This window comes from Saccopteryx bilineata, chromosome 3 (assembly GCF_036850765.1).
Source record: "Saccopteryx bilineata isolate mSacBil1 chromosome 3, mSacBil1_pri_phased_curated, whole genome shotgun sequence".
NCBI lineage: Eukaryota > Metazoa > Chordata > Mammalia > Chiroptera > Emballonuridae > Saccopteryx > Saccopteryx bilineata.
Genome location: NC_089492.1, coordinates 68,017,006 through 68,041,598, shown reverse-complemented (window position 1 = coordinate 68,041,598; position 24,593 = coordinate 68,017,006). Strand labels below are relative to the sequence as shown.

Sequence of the window (24,593 nt, the reverse complement as noted above, 5' to 3'; positions counted from 1 at the left end):
GTCAGTGTGGCGTGCCGTGAGTCAGCATGCTTATCCCTTGCCCTTTTAGCCAGCATCTGTAGTTTGTCACACTTTTCCTACAGAAAACAGGTTGTATGAAATATAGTGACTATAGAATTATTCAGAATCTTTATCTTGGAGTATGTAATAATTCATATATTGGTACAATTTTTAAATTATTTAAGAGTAAAGCAGCATATCTTTGGAGTAGAGCAGAGTTGGCTGAAAGAGAACTTGAGCTTTCCATATTTAGTTTCTTTTCAAGGCTGAGGAAGATGTATTATATAGAAAGTATTTTGAGTCTTAAAAATATAATATTGTGGACAGAGTGTCCTCGAAGGCAACGTGGTTAGATACATCTTAAAATTTTGAACTGAAAATATGATTAATTATATATACTTCCTCACACTTTCCAAAAGGTTTATCTGTGAGTGTAAATGCAAATTCCAGATTTGCATATGTGGGAAAGGACTTCTGTGGTTTGAATTAAAAAAAAAATCATTTAGCAGACCAAACTGTGCTTCTTAATCTATAGCTACATCAATATTTCCATTCTAGTCTCACATTTTAAGCATTTTTAAAGTTAGCCAATAAACTTTTCTTAGAATTGATAGTCAAAACAGGAGCAAACGTTAAATAAATCTGTTTGACAATATAGCCTTGAAATGTGGTTTTTCTCCTTCAGTATGGAAATCTGAACTCACTGTGGATTCATAGATACTTTAGGTTTATTTATAAGTTTATTTTCTGTGCACTCGAAGATTTGGGGTAGGAGGACATAGTGAGGGGAGAATTGTTCACACATACTAGGTAGAGCCCAACACTTCAACACTAATGGGCAGTGAGAGGGAGGAAGTTCTCCAAAGAATCAGAGAGCAAAATAGCCTGACCAGGCGGTGGCGCAGCGGATAGAGCATCGGACTGGGATGTGGAGGACCCAGGTTCGAGACCCTGAGGTCACCAGCTTGAGGCGGGCTCATCTGGTTTGAGCAAAGCTCACCAGCTTGGACCCAAAGTTGCTGGCTTCAGCAAGGGGTTACTTGGTCTGCTGAAGGCCCATGGTCAAGGCACATATGAGAAAGCAGTCAATAAACAACTAAAGTGCCACAATGAAAAACTGATGATTGATGCTTCTCATCTCTCTCCATTCCTATCAGTCTGTCCCTATCTATCCCTCTCTCTGACTCTCTGTCTCTGAAAAAAAAAGAAAAGAAAAAAAAAAACCTTGAAAAAACCCCCAAAGAATCAGAGCAAAATATACTTCTTGTGATACTAGTATACTTTGTTATATACTAAATACCAAAAATTATATTAACCACGTTAAGACAAAAGAAATTATCTGTATTGGCTATGACATGGTTATAAGTAATTTGAAATGCATATTTTTTTGAACTTTGAATTCCCTCCTTGCTCATAGATGTGAGATAACTTTGTGGTTAGATAGATATACGATGTAACTGGAAAATATGTAAATTCCCATGACGATGGGAAGCATGATTTGAGCTACAGATCTGAGGCTTTGAGCACTTGTTCACCGAAAATCAGTGTTAATCTAAATAAAAGTTTATAATATTTAAATATATATTATTTGCGTTAGGCCAGTTCTGCTGAGGTTTAGTTGTATTGCTACTTTTCTTGTAATGTTTTTCAAATGTCAGCACAGTAGGCTTTGGGAAAATGAAAAGTATTTTGACAGCTGGCAAAATACCCTCTACTCAAACTAGAACCCTAATCCTAGTTCCCCTGGGCATACTGCTCTGCTCTTAGTGTGGAGCTGGCCTGCCGAACTCAACAAAAGAAGCTTCCTGGTCTGCTGAAATGACCCTCCAGTGGGTGTTAATGACACACAGCCATCAGTTGGAAACTATTTCTATGACAGGTCAATTTTTAAAGCACTTTTACTATTTTACTTTCCTCTCTCTTTTCTTTTTTAAATTTTTTATTTATTGATTTTAGTGTGCGCACATGAGAGAGGAGAGAGAGAGAGAGAGAGAGAGAGAGAGAGAGGAAGAAACATAGAGCTGCTCCTCTATGTGCCCTGACTGGGGATCGAACCTGGCAACCTCTGAGCTTCAGGACAATGCTTTAACCAACCAAGCAATCCATCCAGGGCTTCTTAATACACACATTAGTATAAACAGATTGGCCTAGTTTTCAACATAAAACTAAATACATTCAGCCTGACCAGGCGGTGGCACAGTGGATAGAGTGTCAGACTGGGTCACAGAAGACCCAGGTTTGAAACCCCGAGGTTGCCAGCTTGAGCGCGGGATCATCCGGCTTGAGCACAGAGTTGCTGGCTTGAGTGTGGGATCATTGACATGACCCCATGGTCGCTGGCTTGAGCCCAAGGTCGCTGGCTTGAGTCCCAACCCCATCAAGGCACATATGAGGAAGCAATTAATGAACAACTAAGGTGCCACAGTGAAGAACTGATTCTTTTCTGTCTGTCCCATCTGTCCCTCCTTCTGTCTCTTTCTGTCTCTGTCAAAAAACAAAACAAAAAAACTAAATACATTCAACACCATTAACCCCCGTCTCTCTTCCCTCCTCTTAACCTTCAAATCATCCCTCCTTTCTGACTCCTTCCTTTCAGAAATATTTATTATATTGTGTTAGCTTATGCTGCAGGTTTTGGGAAATATACAGAATGATTACCAGAAGTTATTAAACTGGAAGGAGTGTCAGTGCAAGTTTTACTCCATGTTTCCTTGCTTAATATTTTTACAATTAATTTTGGTTTTCTGATTTTTAAAGAAAAAAAACAGCATTGACTTGTAAATCATACATCTGTTTCTACCAAAAGTCTTTATCTGTACAAGTAGAGGTTAAGGCAACAACAAAAGCTGTCTGTTGTAAATATATATTTGTTTATATGGTGTTAATAGTGCTTTTAGAGTAAGGTACACACCTCATGACATGGGTATACTGTGATTAGTGAGATAGAGACAGTCACAGAATCCAGGTGGTCCTCATTTAGGATGCTGGCCTTGTTATTTCCATGGTCACAGACGAACAAAGTGATGTTAGCAAGCATAGTGCCTTGCTGAAAAATATGGCAGAAATAGGAGATAACCTGATTGTTCTGGTTAATTCAAATACTGGAACAACAAAATTTAGAATTAAAGACAGCAATAAAAAAATAAAATTTGTAAGGATGCTTCTTGGATTTTAAGAGTTGAGTTTCATTGGAGAGCTATTTTACTGTGAGAGCACCATTTGTTTCTTTAATTAAAAGTTTCTAAGTGTGACTTCTCTGTTTGCATAGCTAATAGTTTTTGGAAATTATTAAAATGAGTATTACGAGTGTATACCGTGCATAGATCTTTTGAGTTAGTGTGTCTTTTAGAAGGTAGTGTCTCAGACCCTTTTGAAACAGAGTGGAGTTTCTCAGCCCTGCCTTTCTGCACTGAGGGCCAGTGGTATGTGTGCCTGGGCTGGGGAGACGGGGTTTGAAGATTAGAAAATGTGTGTTCTGCTTTCTTGTTAGTGTCCTACAGATTTCAGTTCAAACTTGTATATTCTACTCATCTGGATAGTAGACTTGTTAGCTTTAAGGAGATGGTCTCTGATAAGCAGAATTTCACATAAGTGCTAACACAGTAACTTTTGAAATATATGGCATTTGATTTGGGGTCAGTTAGTAGGATTTTTAACTATGCTGTTCTCTTTCACTTTGGAAGAAGAGTGACAGACATATGTAATTTTCTAGGCAGGTGTTGGAGTCTGCTGACCTTGCCAAAATCCCTTTCAAGTTAAAATAGCAAATAAAATCAGTCTGCTTCCATTAAACACCCAGAGTTTATTTTTGAAGCTCAAATCATTTATGTTAGTCTCCACTGGTTTTACAACATCTAGTTGTAAGGGATAAATTTAGCGTTTATTTATAAAATTTTCTATATCTATAACATTAATTAAGTAGGGCTTTTTTTTTTTCCTGTCATTCTTTGGCATTAGGATATAGATGTTTCCAATGAGACTTTCATTGCTAGCTTGAGGCACAGGAAAATGGTAGAAAACCAGAGATGTTAACAGTGAACTTTACAAATTGTGACTAGCTTAATTCCACACATTAGGTTGTCCAAGCACTATATGCTACTTCATGAATGATTCATGGGTACCTACAATCAATGGAAATGTGGTTGGTTGGTTTGTTTTTTGCCCAGTCACAGCTACACGTCTGCCTTCCCACTCAAAAGAGCAAAGGAAGAGTAAGAAGTATGTAGTGTTTAATAACAGCTAACTGGAATCGAACCACCTTCTTCATACTATAAATATGCGTAGTCCAGTTTTGGAGTATCTCTTAAGTACACATCTCCATGCGAGGTTGATTTTTTTTGTGCCATAGTCTATAAACTTGTTTGCCTTTACTACTACTTTTTGAAGTATTCAAAAATACTGAATTGATTTAGGATCCATTAATTTGAAATTTTGGCTTTCTTTTAACCAATAATGTTGGCCTTTTTGGTGCCAGGGACGTAAATTTCATAAGCAGAAATTATACACTTTGAATTTTCTGGCCTCAAGCAAAAGACTGAAAAGGTGTTACCTCCCGGGTCGGCGAACTGGAGCCACTTTTCATTGTGCCTCCTTGAACGGAGAAAAGGACTGAAAACGCCGAGTGTGACAGCCCAGCTTGAGCTATAGTGAAAAGAGGTGTCGGAAGCTTTTAAAGACCTACCATAGTGCCTTGATGAACTCTGAGGCTTTTGTCTTTCACTAAACTATAAAACAATAGCTTTAAAAGAAACAACTGTGTCATAATTATTGAACTGCTGGCTTCAATTAGAACAGACAGGCAGGGGCCAAAAGGAAACAGTTGATCTTTCCATTTCTTTCAGTTCTTTTTCATTAAAAAAGCTATTTGATCAAGATTTCTAATTTTTCCTTTTATATGGTGGTTTTATTATACTCCAGACAATCAACCTCTATTTCCTAGGTTATAAGATAGAGTGTGCAAATAGAAGATAGTTTGAACTAATGTATAAGGTCTACTGGAAAGTTCTGTCCGTTTCACAAGTTTCGACATGTAAGTACATGTTTATTTGGCGCATGTGTGCCTCTCTATTTTTATCACTTAATGTATACATACTGACGTAGCAAATTAACTAAAGCAAAGTTGATTCACGTTAGTCTTATGTGTGAAGCGATAGTGTACCCATGGCTACTGATAAAGTTCATTTATGCCATTGTAATTTTTACGAATTTCAACAAGGAAGAAATGCTACAGAAGCATGTCCGTCACATCCACCATATTCCCCGGACTTAGCACCCTCCGACTATCACTTGTTTTTGTCCTTACAAAAATTTTTGAAGGGCAAAAAATTCAAAAATGAAGAAGATATCAAACAAGCACTGGTTAAATTTTTCGCATCAAAAGATAAAACAGGTCTGACCTGTGATGGTGCAGTGGATAAAGCGTCAACCTGGAACGCTGAGGTTGCCGGTTCGAAACCCTGGGCTTGCCCGGTCAAGGCACATATGGGAGTTGATGCTTTCTGCTCCTCCCCCTCCCCTTCTCTCTCTCTCTCTCTCTCCCCTCCTCCCTCTCTAAAATGAAAAAATCTTAAAAAAAAAAAGATAAAACATTTTTCAAAAATGGAATATACAGATAGCCCTCACGCTGGCAAGAAATCATTAATAATGGCAATTATATTATTTAATAAAGTTTATTGACGGTAAGAAAAATTTGTATTTTGTTTTATTCCAAAAACGGACAGAACTTTCCGGTAGACCTTATATTTTGAGAACCATGTGGTGGTTACTTGTGCTATTTATTATATTTGAACAGAATAGAATGTAAAATTCCTCTATCTTAAAAGAAACAGATTAGGTTGGTTCTGTGTCAATGTGTCTTATCAATACGGGATAGTAGATTTTATTTTATTAACGTAGTTTTATTTTATTGACCTAGATTTTAGATTTTCTTTGAAACTAGATACTTTGGAATATGTACATTTTCTTGAATGTAAAAGTTAAGTGTTTAATGTTGCTACTGCTTCAAAATATCCACGTTTCATACAATCTTTATTGTTGAACACAAAAGTTGTTATTTCTTTGAACTTATTCACTGACATATTTATATAATGTGCCAAGGTCAGGTTCAGACTTTCTCTTTAAAGTCTCTTGAAGATATAAAATGATAGCCTTTTGTAAAATACTTCTGTTGTCTTTTTAAATTATTTTAATTTTATCATATCCTAAATGCCAGTGCATACTGCTTTAAACTGTCCTGTGTGTTCGCTTCATCTATTTCCTGTCTTATTTTTTTCTCCTTATTTTTAAAAAGAAAAAACCAAACCAAACAAAAACAAAATGACCTCTTTTCTACTCTCAAACCACTATGTCATATCACTGAAGCTGTTCAACCACAGGGCCAAGTGCTTCTGCTGCACTGGCTACCGTCCCCTCCGACATTCTGTCACGGTGGCTGTCCTCAAGTCCCTGTGGGGTCTAGGACTGCCACATCAGGCGCCAAGCAGTTGCTTCCTTCTTGAGCCTTTCTCATTCTAGGGATAGCAAATAAGACAATTAGTATTTATTTCTGATAAATGTGATCTTTTTAGATTATTGTGCTCTTTTTACTTCATTGTTCTTTTTAATTAAATCATTATTTTTACTGACATTTCTGTTAAGGGTACTGTTTCCTACTAAGTTTAAAGAGCTGATTGAGAAAGTAACATACCTGATTATTTGTTCATATATAATAAGGAGATTTCATGAGGTAGTTAAACTTTTTACAGTGTTCTGAAGCAGATAAATATAGGTTAGCTTGAGCGGTAGAAAGAGAAAAGGAAAAACATTTACTATTACTTTGGGCAAGACACAGTTCTTGGCTTTTGCATGTGTTGTATCAATTTAAAGCCTTAAAAACTCCATGTCAGAATGTGAAGTCAGTTTTGATGGTGTCTGTTGCAATAATAGAAGGTTATAGTAAATATGTAGAAATACAGTGTGTCCATCAAGTCATGGTGCACTTTTGACCGGTCACAGGAAAGCAAAAAAAGACAATAGAAATATGAAACCTGCACCAAAAAAAGGAAAACTCCCCCAGTTTCATACCTATTCAGTACAGTTCGATGTGGGCTCATGCACAGATTTTTTAGGGCTCCTTAGGTAGCTATCCTGTATAGCCTCTACAGACTCGTCACTGACTGATGGCCTACCAGAACGGGGTTTCTCCACCAAACTGCCAGTTTCCTTCAACTGCTTATCCCACCGAGTAATGTTATTTCTATGTGGTGGCGCTTCATTATAAATGCGCCGATATTCACGTTGCACTTTGGTTACGGATTTGAATTTAGCGAGCCACAGAATGCACTGAACTTTCCTCTGTACCGTCCACATCTCGACTGGCATGGCCGTGGGCTGCTCCACTATATACATGGTGTTACATCATCATCTGCGCATGCGCACATGCTGCCACCTCATCCTACAGAAACTGGGAGGGTTTTCCTTTTACTTGTTGCAGATTTCACATTTCTATCGTCTTTTGTTGCTTTCCTATGACTGGTCAAAAGTGCGCCATGACTTTACGGACACACTGTATAGAAAAACATGGAAGATATATAAAAATAATTAGGATATAATATTAAAAGCAATTAAAGAAATTAAATAAAGTTATGACATCTGGATAAGAATTAATATAGTGTATACAGATATGATAAACTCTGCCTTTCACACAGGGCTCAGTTAGTGTGTTTGTGAGGTTACATATAGATAAGAAGTGGCTTAATGTCATAACTCAGTGGGTTAATGTAGACAAGAGACTACCCTAGGAACATCTTAAAAGTGGCTTGATGTAACATTTCAGTATATTAACATAAAAAGGGCTCCCTGCAAGGAACTCCCCAAAAGGTGGTTTGAGATGATAATCTTGTAGATTGACACCTGTTAGAAAGTGTTGGCCAGAAAAGGTACTAAAGCTGAGGGGCCCCCTTCTTAGGTAGTGGTCCAGACTCGAACGTGAACGTGGACTGTCTCCACGCTGCTCTGAGAGGAGCACGCCGACAGGGCCCCCTTAAGCTGTACCCAGGCACGCCAAAGGATGTGTGAGTAATAAACTGCCTGTGTGATTCTTGCAGCTACGTAACTTGTGTGTTGGTCTGGTTGTGTCTTTCCTGCAGTGGCAGTGAGTGTCTGCACTGATAAGTAGAATCCTCACAGCCGTCTCAAGAGTAGTCTTGAAGAGGCTGCCAGCCCTGTTGAAAAAGCAGGAGTGTCCCACTGCACGGGGAAGTGGAATCAGGGGCGCCTGATCTACGTAGAACTAGGGCTCTACTGGGACAGTGTCTAAATTCTCTTTGATTTGAAGTCGAGAATAAACCAGTTTTTATTTTCAAAGCGTTCAAATTTTATATACTGGGCCGTAAGGTGTATAGAGAAATAGAATTTTATGTCTTTCAATTCATCTGCTTTTAATTGGATCTTGTAACAATTGCAAAGACATCTTGTGCCACCTCTTACTATTTAAGTGGGAAAAATAATTCTGATATCAGAACGGAAAGTTATGATTAGCTGATCCCATCAGATACTGCAAAATGAGCTTTGTTAGAAGAAAGTACTCAGAAGATATAAATCAGGGATGTGAAGGAAACTGAATTAAAAGCATCCTACTTCATTAAATTTTTTTTCATTATATACAGCAACATGTCAGTTAATGTTTTATTTTTTCATTTATTCACAGAACATTTTTAATATTTTAATTGCCTATATATGTACATATAACTTTTCTGAGTTAATAGGTCATTAAATATATAAATCTGTTTTATTTAAAATAATATTACTCTATTACTAAAGATTAGTAATTATGATGGAATCCCAAATAGATAGAAAGTAGGACATAAATACAAATTAAAACATATGTTTAAGTCATCTATTTAATTACATGTACTGTTTACTTATATTGATTAAAGTTCATAGTTAAAGGCCAATCAGCAGTGTGGTTTCAATACAGAGACATGGATGTAGAACCAAGTATTATCAATACAGGTCCTTTTTGAATTCTAGGACAAATGGAAGAGAAAGTTCTTGGAACTGAAAGATCATTTGTAATTGCTAGTGTATATATTGTCCTTACCCCAGGGAGTGTCCTAAGCTCTTTTCATAATAACCCACATAACCCTCAAAAAAAAACACTTATTAAGTAGTTGCTTTTATAATCTCATTTTAGAAATGGGGAAAGGAAGGCACTAAGAGAGCCAGCGACTTGCCTAGTGATGCGCACCTCATTTAATTAGCTAGATAAGGGCAGAATTGGGGTGCTGGCACCATCTGTCATTGGTAGTGTTTGCCTGTCACAGTTTGTTCTAAAAAAATTAAAACAGGCCATCAAAGTTCTGCCCTCCAAATTTAGTAATATCAAAATAAATTTTCAAGCTAACCTTCTAAGTGTGGGTGAGGATGTGACAGGGTTTAGTACTGGGCTTGCTGTGTGCGCCACCCCCACCCCCAGCGACCGTCTACTGACCCTTCTCATTGTGGCTACCAGCAGAACGGAAAGCCCATGAAGTTGCTAAGTTGTATAGCCTATCAGAAGTAACTGTCTGACTGACTAATTAATAAGGGAAAATGCAGGTAACAGAAATGAAGATAATCTGTTTTGGGCTTCAGATCAGGTTACACAGGTATTTCATTCTATGGGGTTTGTGTTTAGATGTTCTAGTAACATTGGCTATATTGTTTTGAAGGATGGAAAAGGGGCTAGCCCACTTTCTTTTTCATGTTCCCCTCTTTAAAAATAACTTTTAGAAGTTTTACTCAATTAGAAAAAATCTTAAAAAGGAATTTCCTAAAATTCCTATAATAAATGCTATGACACTTTCATACAAAGAGAAGAAAATGTTCAATTCGAAGCAAATTTCATTTATTTAGAAAAACATCATATTTCTGTATTTCTGAGAGTGAATAGAAAATCCTTTCAATTACATTTTAAAAGCTTGATTTATATTGAAGTACAGTTTCTATTTCATGTTGACTATATTTTATTTCAAATAGCTATGATCTAAATTAACAGACATGCATTAACATTTTACAAAGTGTTAAAAAATTAGGCCAGCATTTCTCTCAGGTTTTCCCCACTTTTTTTTTCCATAGGGGAAATTACAGCTAGATCCTCTACACGATCCACACATAAAATTACCAGCAGCTTGTGAGTTTTTAGTGATATAATTAACATTATTTACCATAAACACAGAGGTCTTAATTATTTACTTCAAATTTGTTTCATTCATAGCTATTCCTTTTTTCTCCTTTTTATAGCTTTTTAAAGCACATATAAAGTTATAATTTAATTAGTGCTATAAAATATGCTTTCAATTTTTTAAATAATTTATGCTATTTCTTAAATCACTGGTTAAATCTGGTTCTAAAATTTTTACTTTGAGTGATTATACTGTAACTCATAGTCATGTTTTATGTATCTTCTAGTAATGCTTAACGGCATTCTTTATCTTTTAAGCTTGAACAAATAAGACTTTAATTTTCTTACAGAACCAGATACTAGACAAAACAGGCATAGATGGTTGTCTTGGCCTTTCCTTCATGGCAGGAAGGTGGCTACCCCAGATTGGCTTCGCACCCACATTCATAGTGAGAAGGCGGAGTAGGGGCTGCAAAACCTTTCCCACAATCCTCCCTATTAGCTTTGCTGCGTTCACACTAACAGGCAGAGCTCTGACTGACTCCAGGCAGAGCTGGGGCACATGGCAGGTCCTAACAGCAAGCGAAGCTGGGGAGTGAGCAAAAGGATCAAGGTCAGCTGGGGCCTGTTACGATCTACCATGTGATCTGGGCAGGCTGATCGTCCAAACAAAATTGGGTTCTGCAAGCAAAGGGTGAGGAGCAAGGAGCTGGAGACTGGTCAGCGACAACAGTCTTTCCAAAGACCCTGCCTTCTGCCCCCTTTCCACCTGGGTCCCCTTGGTGATTGGGGACCCCACCAGGGGTCCAGGAGTGGATGGCCTAGTGCCTGGCTCAGGAAAGTGACTGAGGGACCAGATCTGGGGTTGAGGGCCACCCCCCCCCCCCACCATGTGATTCTCTGGAGGATTAGGACTCCTGAGTCATAGCCCAGTTCAGTGGCCCCCACCCTGTTTAATTCAGCCACCTAGGGCTCATGGGAGCCCAGCCCCTGGGGGCTCTCTGGCCTTTGCCTTGTCCCTGGGCTCTCCAGTCCACATTCCAGGGACCTGGGATGCCTTCACCACCAGGCACCATCCAATCCTGGGGTTCCCCACCATTCAGAGACCCTGCCAGGGACTGCCCCAGGGCACTTAAGGACTATCGTGGGAGGCAAGGGACAACCAGAGGCCTAAGCTCAACCATTAGTTGCCCAGCAGTTCAGGGGTCATTGGGCTGCCAGCTGTGGGCACCAGGAAGTACCTGGTAGAGGAGACACTGTGGGGAAAGAAACCTGGAGGGGTCCTTCTCCTAGGAGAGGGGACTGCAGCTTAATGAGGTTGAGCTACCCCTCAAAGACTCATGGCAGGGGGACCTGCTCCAGGAGTGCCCTGCAGGATGTCCGGGCGGGAATAGAAGAGGGAGGCTGGGCTGCTGGTGGCTACCAAGGTTGCACTCAGTTGTGTAGCCCACAGAGCAGGGCTGCTAGCTATGGGGCCCTCTTCAGAGCCAGATTGCGGTTAATTCAGGAGCGGCACCCCCAGGGGCAAACCAGAACTGTTCCAGCCTCCTGTGATTGGGGGGCTGGTGCTCGAAGTGTGGCTGGGCCGGTTCAGGCTAGGCCAGCCTTGTAGACACAAGTTCGCAGGAAGGCTTTTAGTAGCTTCAGCAGTGCCCTTGCATTTACATAGTTGTCACCATCCACCTGGCAGAACCACCTCAGCCCAGTGGCCAAGACAGCATCAAACTCAGCAGCCATCTTGCAGGGCAGAGCTGGTGGCTCTGCTCCACAGAGCAGTCGCTGAGCATGTTGTGGGGCCCCAGTCTCTCCTGGAGGCTGTTCATGAAAACGAATGTCTGTTCTCTCATCCTGGAGACCCACATACGGAGCAGCAGCTCCAGGCAAGAACGGCAGAAGGTGCGGGTCACCTTGACTGCAATGATACCCCAAAGCTGCAGCCTGGGGGTTTCTGCTCACTCTTTGGGGATAGGTTCAAGTGGTACTGAAGGGCGGAGCCCCATGCACAGAAAGGTGAGGAGAGCTTCTGCCAAATCCCAGAGGAGCCGGCCCTCTATGGCCCTGGGACCCCAGATAGCTCAACCCCCAAACTCCTACTGGACTGAGAGGGGAGCCTGGTCAGGCAGGGTCCCCAGCAAAGGCAAAAGTCTGACAGGCATCGGGGGCAGGCGAGGAGGGGAGAGGTATGAATCGGTGTTCTGGCCGCAGAGACTGAGCTTTGGCGTCCACAACCCTCCACCTCTGTCTCTGCCAGCCATCCACCTGCTCTTGACATTCTTTTAAAATAAAGTATGGAAATATTTTGATGTCTCTCTCTCTCTCTCTCAAAAAATTAATAAAAAGTATAAAGGTGTTTTAAAAAGGAAGTTCTTACATACCTACATTCTGCTTGTTCTTAAACATTTTCTACTATCAAATTCTTAGTATCAGCTTGGGAGGGAGAAATTATCCCTATTTTATAGATGAAAACACTGAGGCTCGTAGAGATTAAATCAAAGTCATATAGACAAGTGGGTAGCTCTAGAATTTGAACCTGGGGTTATATGTTCCCAAATCTCTTGTTTATACTCTAACATAAGACTTCTTCTAGTGATACAAATGGCATTTCATTCTTCAACCAATGGACAGTCTCTTTCAATGTAGTCTACATTCATTTGGGAGCAGTTACCATGCACACAGTAAAGCAGGGATATTTAAGGTGTACAGAAACATCATGTGTGGCCTTTGTTCCTCCCACATCTCACAAGGTAGTAAAAGAAATTGCAGGTAGGCCCTGGCCGGTTGGCTAAGCGGTAGAGCGTTGGCCTGGTGTGTGGGGGACCCGGGTTCGATTCCCAGCCAGAGCACATAGGAGAGACGCCCATTTGCTTCTCCACCCCACTCCTCCTTCCTGTCTCTCTCTTCCCCTCCCGCAGCCAAGGCTCCATTGGAGCAAAGATGGCCTGGGCGCTGGGGATGGCTCCTTGGCCTCTGCCTCAGGTGCTAGAGTGGCTCTGGTTGCAGTAGAGCGATGCCCCGGAGGGGCAGAGCATCGCCCCCTGGTGGGCGTGCCAGGTGGATCCCGGTCGGGCGCATGCGGGAGTCTGTCTGACTGTCTCTCCCCGTTTCCAGCTTCAGAAAAATACAAAAAAAAAGAAAAAAAAGAAATTGCAGGTAAACATTAAGTTACAGCCTGACCAGGCGGTGGCACAGTGAATAGAGTGTCCGACTGGGATACGGAGGACCCAGGTTCAAAACCCCAACTTCACTGATTTGAAAGTGGGCTCATCCGGGTTAAGCACGGCTTGCCAGCTTGAGTGCGTGGTCACTGGTTTGAGTGTGGGATCTTAGACATTACCTTATAGCCACTAGCTTGAGCCCAAATGTCACTGGCTTGAAGTCCAAGGTCACTGACTTGAGCCCAGAGTCACTAGCTTGAGCAAGGGGTTGCTCGCTCTGCTGTAGGCCCCCCCTCCCCCATCAAGGCACATATGGAAAGCAATCAATGAACAGCTAAGGTGCCGCAATAAAGAATTGATGCTTCTCATCTCTCTCCCTTCCTGTCTATCTCTATCTGTCCCTCTGTCTGACTCTCTCTCTGTCCCTGTCAAAAGAAAAAAGATCAAGTTACATAAATGGGGTTATAAAGTAATGTATTAACAAATATAAAAAGAAAGCATTGTAGTAGGTGTACAGTGGGGGAAGAGTGACTGGGCCCACTGCTGTCCATCTCACAATACTCTTGATCTTGTGATTATCTTGCTATGCAGTCTACAGCCCTACTATGTGTCCTAAATCATTACAACAGGAATAGCTAGAATGAAACAAATAAGGGATATCTTTTGCTGATGAGATTCAGGTGCCACAAAAACAGAAAAATAACTGCTGTTACAATTTTAGCTGACAGTGTCTTAAGGATGTGGTCTGTTAATGATGCCTGCTACATTTCAAAAGTAGCCCAACTAGATTGTAAATTTCACTCCTAAATGGTAGAGGGAGACCCATAATGCTTATGTTTATATAAAGCACTAAATAAAACTTAATTATCTACTAGAGTTTAAGATATTGTATCTGGTATATTCTCCAATTGAAGAACAAATATCTCTAACTGAAGAGGTATAAAAAGTGGTTAAGCTTGATGATATTAAAATTATTACAAATGTATGGATATTATAAGAAAATGTCTTGCATGATCTGTGGTGACAGTGAGTAAAGTGTGGACCTGGAACGCTGAGGTCACCTGTTCGAAACTGGGCTTGCCAGGTCAAGGCACCTAGGGGAGTTGATGCTTCCTGCTCCCGCCCTTTTCCTTTCTCTTTCTTCTCTCTAAAACAAATAAATTTAAGAAGTCTTTATGAAAAAAGAACATATCTTTTTACAAGTAATTGCAGGTACATTGGACAGAATAGAAAAGGTCTACTTTTATCGAACATCTAAAGTCAGCCCACCTAGCGGCCTCTTTATTATTTTATTTTATTTTTTGCTAGAGAGAGATGAGAACCATCAACACATTGTTGTGTCACCTTAGTTGTTCATTGATTCCTTCTCATATGTGCCTTGACTGGGGGCTCTAGCCAAGCCATTGCCCCCTTGCTCAAGTCAGTGACCTTGGGGTTTCAAACATGGGTCCTCAGCATCCCACATGGGTGCTCTATCCACTACTCAACCACCGGTCAGACAGCTCCTTTATTTTTGATACCAACTTGAGTCTAATCTATTCTTATGCTTCAAATTCCACTTCCCTACATCTCTATGACTTTTGTTCTTTTCTTATACAGCTAGTGCTCGACTTACGACCACAATTGGTTCCGAAAGACCGGTTATAACACTATTTGGTCGTAAGTTGAGTAGGCTATATGTACAGTACTGTGAAATGATGTTATAAAAATCTTAAGTCATATTTTATCATAATTTTCTTTCATTATTGTAACGAGTCTGAAATAACAGTTGAAATGGTGCACGCGGAGATGGTAGTGCTGCCAGAAGCTGGTCTGCATTGTCGTACGCCCAGCTGGGCAACACTTGTGCTGCCAGACGCGGAGCAGTCGTGGCTAGTGATTGTGGTCGTAAAGTCAAATGGTCATAAGTTGCATAGGTCATAAGTCTATCAATACCTGTATGTGGTTCTTATATTGAGATATTTCACATAAAGTACTTAGAACAATGCCTATCACTTGGAACATTGTTTTAAAAAATTAGCTTTTAATTTCCTCATTCTCCTCTCTCTCCTTATCATCTGCTTCTAGTCCTCATCTCCAGTTCTGGTTCTTAGCTCAGGCTGAATTATATTTCTGAAAATTTCAGGTCAGCAACTCAGCCAAGCTCCACCTATTGCCCAGGCTATCTGCTCTACTCCTCTTTGTCCTCTCTCTTGGGCAACAACTCACCAATTACTGTTTACACACAAATATACAAACCCCATGCTTGCACACAGTGGATACATTATCAGGCACGACCCTGGGTCACTCTGGGTAGTCACTGTACACCAGAAGCGGATCCCATCACTTTTATGCCAGACTCAGAACTACCAGCTGGCACTATTATTAGTGGTATTGAAAAATGCATGGGTTTATGAGGGAAGTTTTGCAATCAGGAGAAAACAAATCCAATGACCTGTCTAATTTTGTGTAACTAATTAGTAGTAAAGATAGGATTTAGAATAGTTACCCTGTCACCCATGTATTTATTTTTTGAACAAGTGATTTTGTGGTAGCTGATATGTACATGATAATATACTTTTATTAATCTTTATCATCATGTGTGTGCATCTACTTGGATATAATGAACTTGGATCAACATGAAACCCCCTATACTGAGATGCTGAATTAAATAATATTTTCCTTTTAAGTTGATATTAAATAGAGTCTCCTGAAAGGAACTTAGAACATAACACATGTGTGTACACACTCAATCATTAGTTGGGATTAGTAGACTAGTAGACATTCTTTATTATCACCTACTCCTTATAAAGTTTCATCATTTATATTGGTATCAAATATTCAGAATGATAGTCCTTAGGACTGAAAGAACTTAAATAATACAGGTAAAATTATCTTTAGAATGTTATATTTACTGCCTGACCAGGTGGTGGCGCAGTGGATAGAGCGTCCGACTGGGACGCAGAGGACCCAAGGTTGCTGGCTTGAGCGCGGGCTCATCTGGCTTGAACCCAAGGTTACTAGCTTGAGCAACGGGTCACTGGTTCTGCTGTAGCTCCCCGGTCAAGGCACATATGGGAAAGCAATCAGTGAACAACTAAGGTGCCACAATGAAGAATTGGTGCTTCTCATCTCTCTCTCTTCCTGTCTGTCTGCCCCTATCTGTTCCTCTTTCTGACTCTCTCTGTCTCTGTCCAAAAAAAAAAAAAAAACAACCAAAAAAAGAATGTTATATTTACTAAAATAGGAGATCATGTAGTCACACACTTTTAGGAGTGCTTTGAATAATAATGAACCAAGTTTGATGGTCGTAGTGGGGTAACATAACTCTTCTACTTACGAACATTCTGTTCGATAGTGGTTTTATTGTATAATTTTCATTTTGTAGGGGTAAGAACCAGAAATTCTAAAGCTTAATGCTTCTTCAAAACAGATACTGTGGCATAGCTGTGGAACACCCCCCACATCAAACCACTTAGTCCTGAGCTTTGGCCATGGTGTTCAGGCAGCACACTGGGGCAGAGGCCACATTTCTCCTTCTGAGGCCTCTGATTCTGTTTAGTGTGTTTACTTGTGCTGTCCCGTTCAAAAAACCCAGTGGGGTGAAGAGTTTCCGAGTACAGAGGCTTTTCTGGGAATAGTCCCTAGCCACTGGCAGTTAACTTACCTTTTCCCCTGAGCTACTAGAGGCCGCTGCATAATGTTTCTATATTAGCAGCTGCTTATGTTCCCTGAATAGAAGGGATTTAAGCTACTACAGCTACAGAAACATCTTTCATACCCAGGATTTCTAATTTATTTTTCTTAAATTTTAATGACTGGCTTATGCTGCTTAGCATCTTCCTCAGACGCTTACATAGCCAGGATGGCTGATACATTCCGCTTACCCCCTCCTTCCCTCTGCACGTAACTGTATGGGATGTGGCATTCTTTCCACACAGCCCGCACACTCCCGTGTGTAATGGGAAGCCGCCAACAGTGGTGTCCAAAACCATCCTTTAGGAACAAGGTTGTATAGTATGGATACTAGCTCTCAAACCTGCTTTTCTGATTTTTCTTTGTCGTATTGCTCTTTCTACTATACTCTAAAAGTCACTGAATAAAGACAATGTCTTTGTTTCAATACCTTTTCCTACCTCTAACAAAAGAAATACAGCTTAGATGAACTCCCAATTCTATAACATTTCATGGACACTATTCAGAAAAAACTTCTTCCTTTACCCATAGGGAAGTAGTTGGTGTCGACTGAGTATAAAATTTAGTATTTCTCCATTTTGCACGATATAGGGAAGAATTCTATATAACCAAATCTAATCCTTCAGTTGTATCAAATTGATTACCTAGAGAACAAAGGAATTTGATGCCTAGTTATAGGCTAACCCAAGTAGATGACTCCTGATTTGTGTCCCTGGACTCGTGACTGCCCAAAGAAACTCAGTGCAAACCAGTGAATTTACTTTCTCATGAGTTTAAGGCTACAACTGGCTCGGGGCACATCTGGATGGGAGAATTTAATGATGCCACCAGAACCTTTCCTCTTTCTTTTGTTTCCACTTTCCTCTGTGTTGGCTTCTTTTTTCAATTAGGACTTTATGTGATGGCAGAGAAGGTCCTGAGCGGCTCTGGCTTATATCATTTTAACAGCTAGTGTTTCCCTTTAAAGTGAGCACTTCTTTGACTGCGCCAACAAAATCACAGGAATGACTCACTGGTCCAGCTTACATTACCTGCCTATTTCTGAACCAGTCCTGCCCAGGGGCCCGGGTTAGAACAAGCATTTTGTCCAATTTCTGGTTACACTAGGGCTGCATCGAAGGGTGGATGTCAATTCCATTGGGAACCAGCCATGTGACCTGACAGGAAGGGTTGTGTTCCTCTATTGGAGATAATTAGCTAAGACTACGGTTTGTAAGCTTTGTGTTTCTATAAGTTTTTTTCAAGCCCAGAGCTAGAAAAGTTGTGCCTACTCATGGAAATTACTCAAGTATGCCAATAATTAGTATTTTCTTATCAAAACCACAAATTGGTATTGTGTTCATTCTATGACATGCATTATACTGGATCCACTAGCTGGGGAAAAGACACGCTTTGCTCACTTAGAGCTAATGTTATCATGGAGATGGGGGAATTTAAATGGTCAGTGGTAAACAGTTCTGTGGCTAAGGCAAACACCCATGGGGAGGGGAGGGGCAATTCCAAGCTCTCGACAGGGCAGTGTGTACAAAGAGAGTAGCTTACTGAACTAGTTCCTCATACATTCAAAAGAAGTAGTCAGAGATCAGGATGGCCAAGGTTAGTGGGGCCAGATCACCTAAGAGTCTTTTACTTGTTAAGGCATTTCTACTTTAATCTTGGGCATCCATTGATAATTTGATGCCAGACAATGAAATGATGAAACTTGTATTTTATTTTATTTTATTTTTTTGTATTTTTCTGAAGTTGGAAACGGGGAGGCAGTCAGACAGACTCCCGCATGTGCCCGACCGGGATCCACCCAGCATGCTCACCAGGGGGCGATGCTCTGCCCATCTGGGGCATCGCTCTGTTGCAACCAGAGCCATTCTAGCGCCTGAGGCAGAGGCCACAGAGCCATCCTCAGTGCCCGGGCCAACTTTGCCCCAATGGAGCCTTGACTGCGGGAGGGGAAGAGAGAGACAGAGAGGAAGGAGAGGGGTAGGGGTGGAGAAGCAGATGGACGCTTCTTCTGTGTGCCCTGGCCAGGAATCGAACCCGGGACTCCTGCACACCAGGCCGACGCTCTACCACTGAGCCAACCAGCCAGGGCGAAACTTGTATTTTAGAATGACGATCCTGCACTAGGGTGAAAGGACCAGAGGAGGGCAAGGCTGGAGACTGAGACACATTTAGGCTCTTGAAGTGATACAGGTGAGATGATGGTGGGAACCAAAGGGTTGCAGATGATGGGAAGGAGGAGCTTTGAGCGGTACTAAAGCAAGTTGGTAGGAAGGTAGTAATTGGATGTTCAGGGAGGGAGAAATCATTCCAGACCTTACAAAAGACCAGGTTTTGGCTTCTTCGGATATCTTGGCTCCCAATGATCTACATTATTCCATTAACAAAAACTAATTAGTAGATTTTCTTTATTTACAACAATATGAATATGGGAGTGTTCATAGCAGTATTATTTAGAGTAGCCAAAAAGTAAAAACAATACAAATGTACATAAGCTGATAAATAGCTAATTAGACTGGGATAGATACATATTATAGAATATTATTTGGCAATAAAAAGAAAGTACTGATACTTCCACAATACGGATTAACCATTTTGGCTTTAGTATATTTATATTTTATTATTTGTTGATATTGATTATAAAATTATTTGTAAAATGGGACAGCAAAATATAAAGTAGAATGTTAGCAGCTAATAAAGAATGAAAAATTATAAGAAAATTTAAAATGCCATGTGTATGTAGTTGATGTCTATGTGTTTAAAAGGCCTGCGTTTCAGCATTTCAGATTTGTTATTTTGAAACTAGTTGATATACTTGTACTTAAAATTTGGCACTCAGAAATTACTGCTGCAGTATTATTGAATTTGCTTCTGAAATCCCCTCAGTTTGCTACCCTTTAATGTTACTCTTTTTTTCCTTCCCTTATCTTTTAAATTGCAGTGCTGTATGGGTCCTATCCCAAATTATTTCCTTCATTTTTCTCTTCATTTAATGTTGGCCCATCCATTTCGTATTGGTTTTGTGCCTCTTTGAATCTTGGAGGAAGAAACTGGTATTCTTTGAGTGTATTATGAACTTCTCTTATTTAAATAAATGACAAACATTGAAATATATCTGCTAATTAGAGAGTCTTTAATAGAACAATTCAAAAGTCTTTTCAGTGAATATTTCACCTTCTATCTAAGTTGACAAAAAGCGCTTTGCAAAGTTTAGTGTTATTTTGAGCAGAGTAAGTTTATCTTTTTGGCCAAAATATTTTGCTACCATGTATAGTATACCATAAGCTACACAGCCTTTATAATTTTCAAAAGTGTTCTTTTTAAAGCATAGGAACCACCATCTATCTATATATCTATAACCACCATACAGCTGTAACACAAGATTTTTGTTGCAGTTATTTTCATCGGAGAACTTGTCTTCTACTCTTTGTCACATCTGCCCCCTTCTAACTCTCTGAAAGAATTACCAATTAGAGTCTAGTTCTTTGTGTGATGTTCTCATTAATCAGGAAAGGAAATTTTGCTTTTAAGTCTACGTGAAAGCCTTGCTAATTAGAAACATTAATTCAAAATTTTCTTCATATTTTCTTTGCTTAACTTGTTCCCCTTCAATTAGCTAGGGTTTTTAAAAATTAGGGTAATATTACATTGATTTAACTTGTTTAATATATCAGATTCCTACATATAAAATAATTTGTAGGAGTTGATCATTTGTATTGCCAGATAATTCATTTTAAAATAGGACTCAGGGGGGTTCTTTTAAACAATAAATTCTTATATATTGAAAAAAATTCAGATTTACACGATTCATATAGTTTTTTTTTTGGTGTATTACTTTATAAGCTGAACTGCAAGTATTTGTTAGTACTTTCTTTTTCGGTTAGTTTACTTATTGATTTTAGAGGGGAAAGGAAAGGGAGGGACAGAGAGACAATGATTTGATTTGTTCTTCCACTTATTCATGCATTCATTGGTTGAATCTTGTATATATACCCTGACTGGGGATCGAACCTGCAACCTTGGTGTATGGAGATGATGCTCTAACCAGCTGAGCTACTTGGCCAAGGTCACTTTCTTTGTTTTAAAGGATTATATTCCACCCTTACATGCTTTCTCATGTCTCTTACTGAATTTATGGTGATGATTTCAGTTCACTGGCAATTTCTGTGAATAATTAAGGCTAGAGTTTGTCTAGTAAATGTGATAACTGTAAATGAGAAAAATAAAACTGTCAAGATGATCTTAGAAAATTTCATGTTCATACTTTTTTTTTTTAATGAGCAGAACCACAGATCAACCTACTGCTTGGGTGAAAGGGCCTTTTTGTTAGATACGCATGGGCTTTTTTTTTCTTTTCTTCTTCTTTTTTTTTTTTGTATTTTTCTGAAGCTGGAAACGGGGAGAGACAGACAGACTCCCGCATGCGCCCGACCGGGATCCACCCGGCACGCCCACCAGGGGACAACGCTCTGTCCACCAGGGGGCGATGTTCTGCCCCTCCGGGGGTCGCCATGTTGCGACCAGAGCCACTCTAGCACCTGGGGCAGAGGCCAAGGAGCCATCCCCAGCGCCCGGGCCATCCTTGCTCCAATGGAGCCTCAGCTGCGGGAGGGGAAGAGAGAGACAGAGAGGAAGGAGAGAGGGAGGGGTGGAGAAGCAGATGGGCGCCTCTCCTGTGTGTCCTGGTCGGGAATCGAACCCGGGACTTCTGCACGCCAGGCCGACACTCTACCACTGAGCAAACCCGCCAGGGCCCGCATGGGCTTTTTATAAGCAGACATTTTAATATGTTAATTGTAGTGTAAACCCGTTTGTCTAACTCGTTATGACAGTTCCCCAGTCCTGAATCCCAGTCATGGGAGACGATGCATTCGTGTTTTTCTGTTGTGAACATAGGTAAAATGAGTGGGATTTCTGAGCAGCATGAATAATAGTGGAGTTCACCTAGTGACGATGAATTTAACATCCTCAGTGTGAATACCGTCTTTTAAATGTGAATTGTTGGGTTATATGCCACCAGTAGTTTTGTGGAGTCTTAGAATAATTGTTCTAGTTAAAAATAAAGGTCTTTGGGAGAATTATTTGGGGGAAATTCAATCCTTTTGCTAAATATAAAAATAAATATTACTTACCTAATCATTAAAGACTGTATCCATAATAGAAATATGCATTGGATTTGGGATAACGTTCATGTTGTGTAAACTTATAGTTTGGTAGGATCAAAATTGTTCAGAGTACTGTTCCAAGATGACATGAAGTAAAAGAATTTTGTGATTAGTAATGAATGGAAAAATATACTGTAAACTTTTGACCCTACATAAAAAAAATGCCAGGATGTCAAGCACCTACAGATGGCAAGATTTAGCATCAAGATTTAGTCAACTCTCACCCTTCACAGCAATTATGATCGGGTTACACCCTGTACACTTTGAGAATTTCATTGTTCTAATGGGGTAAAGTTGGATCTGAATTGCCTTTCGGGTGCTTGTATATATTAGAGAACCATCAAGCACATTTAACCTAAAAAAGTCAGCGTTTTACAAGTTTTTATTGTTCCTTTAGTTAAATGTTTCCTTGACATTATGGGGGAGAGGTTTAAAGTTGTGTGTTAAAACCATTTGGACTCTGAAATTTCTGAGATGTTTGCTAACTAACTGCCTTAGACTACTCTTATTTAAAATAAGAGGTTTAGTTTGGCAATACATAAGTAGTTACTGATTTTTTTTTCCACTGCAGTAAACTTAGAAGACTTACAAACAATTATTAAAAGCAGTTCACAGGTCAGTTTTAACATTTAAAATATCAAAGGTGAAATTTATCTAGTAAAATGTCTAAGTAGCTACATACATTGTATAAGTAGTTGGCTTGTAATTATTGTATTTCTCTGTAATATTTCTGGTGGCATTAGATATGACTATATAAAAACTGGGGATGAAAAAATCATTTTCTTTGAAAATATCCATACATATTTCATAAATCTCCATAGATTGAACAATAAAAAGGAGGATTTTACATTTTCAAAGAGGATTTCTATTTAGGAAATTATAAAGTCCTTTTTTTAAAAAACATTAAACATTCAGTTTACTGTTACTTCTAACATGATGTTCCTTTGTATGATTGCATCAAATAAAGACTTGAAACTTTATTATGGTTTCTACACATGACTTAACCACTAACCACTGGGTTCTCCTTTTCCTTGTGTTCCCTCTTCACACACCCTTTGATCCCCTCATTTGGGTTGATTTGTAATCTGAGTCTTGTGGCAGATGTTAGGAGGTGGAGCAAAGGGATTCTCTGCTCTTAGACCAATCCGTTATCAGACTGCTGTATTAAATCTATGGTCAGGAAAAAAACCTTTAGCCTTTTAAAATTGCTGTTATCAAAGGAAAAGCACATGGTAGTCTAAACCAACATGACAGAAAAATTAGGGTGGAGGAGAAGAGAAGTGAAGCTAAGTGAGACGCTACAAGGACATTTTGTAGGCGGGGGTAGGGTTTTCGTGTTGAAGCATGTGCTTTGCTTTGACTGAATCTGGCTTAATTTCTGTAAACATCCCTCCTTTTAGGATGAATCAGTGCATTTTAACCATGTCTATACCTGTAGCAGAACACTGGTGATGGAAGTTTATAGACATTTTAAAGATGGGAGAAGAAAAGTGAAAAAGCTTGATGTTTCAGAGATCCCACAGAGTCGGCCAAGTCTGAACACATTCTGAAATACAAAGAATGTATGTCTTTTCAAAACTATTTTTCAAGTGTTTATAGGTAACTTTCATAAGTTGGAAATCAGTGGACTCAAAATTTGTACTTGTTAATATAGCTTTTCTTTTGGTAATTATGCATGTGCTCAGAAACCCAACAATTTTCCAATGTCCTTATCCAATTTACTAGAATCTCCATAAAATTTTTCCTGTGGAAAGTATTTTCCGTGAAGGGCCTTAGCTGGGACCTTCCTTCATTAGGCAGTGAGGTTCAGGAGCGAGGGAAAGGCCTGATCGTGTACTATGGAGAAACCGTGTTTTGCAAACCCAAAGGTTGTGGGCAAGTGTGCACACACATGTGGTCAGAAGCAAATGATCATTTGGTCATAGAGCGTGCTGCAGCGTTTCTGCCCATGTCGGTCGCAGCAAGGATCTGGCCACACTGTACTGTTACTCACTCTTTGTCTAAAGCTTGGCAGAGCACAGCGCTGACATGATTCCGGTTTTACTTTTTGATGTTGAAAGCATTAATGTTAAGCTCTGGAAAACATTTATATCACTGTAGCTTCTCCATGGTCAAGTCCAATGAGAGCAGCTTTTAGTAGTTTACAGCTTAAGAAGTTGAATATTTATTCCCCTAAAAATCTTACTTTATTAAAAGCATTTAATTTACAAAGGGGAAAGAACTTTTCAATTTTCCTATTAAAGAACACAAAAGAAAGAACGTAATTACTGCTTACTGCACTGTCCTCACGTAAGCATAACCCTTTAAATGTGTAAACGGAGTACCGATTACAGGTACATTTAGTCAGTTGAAACATGTAAAAAATTTATATTAATGATCTCAGTCTCCTTGACAGTACTCTGGTGCTTATGTTTGCTCCTACTTCTTTGAGCTTATTATTTTCTGTTAACTAAAAAAAAT

General features: G+C 39.7%; 1 protein-coding gene and 1 pseudogene across 9 annotated transcripts in view; one reads left to right on the top strand and one right to left on the bottom strand.

The window, feature by feature from the left end:
* The window catches only part of NCOA2 (nuclear receptor coactivator 2), a 315,226-nt gene that overhangs the window by 114,709 nt on the left and 175,924 nt on the right, over positions 1 to 24,593 (top strand). The gene's annotated exons all lie outside the window — the stretch shown is intronic.
* LOC136329795 (beta-1,3-N-acetylglucosaminyltransferase manic fringe pseudogene) overlaps positions 11,623 to 24,593 on the bottom strand; it is a 32,343-nt pseudogene continuing 19,372 nt past the window's right edge.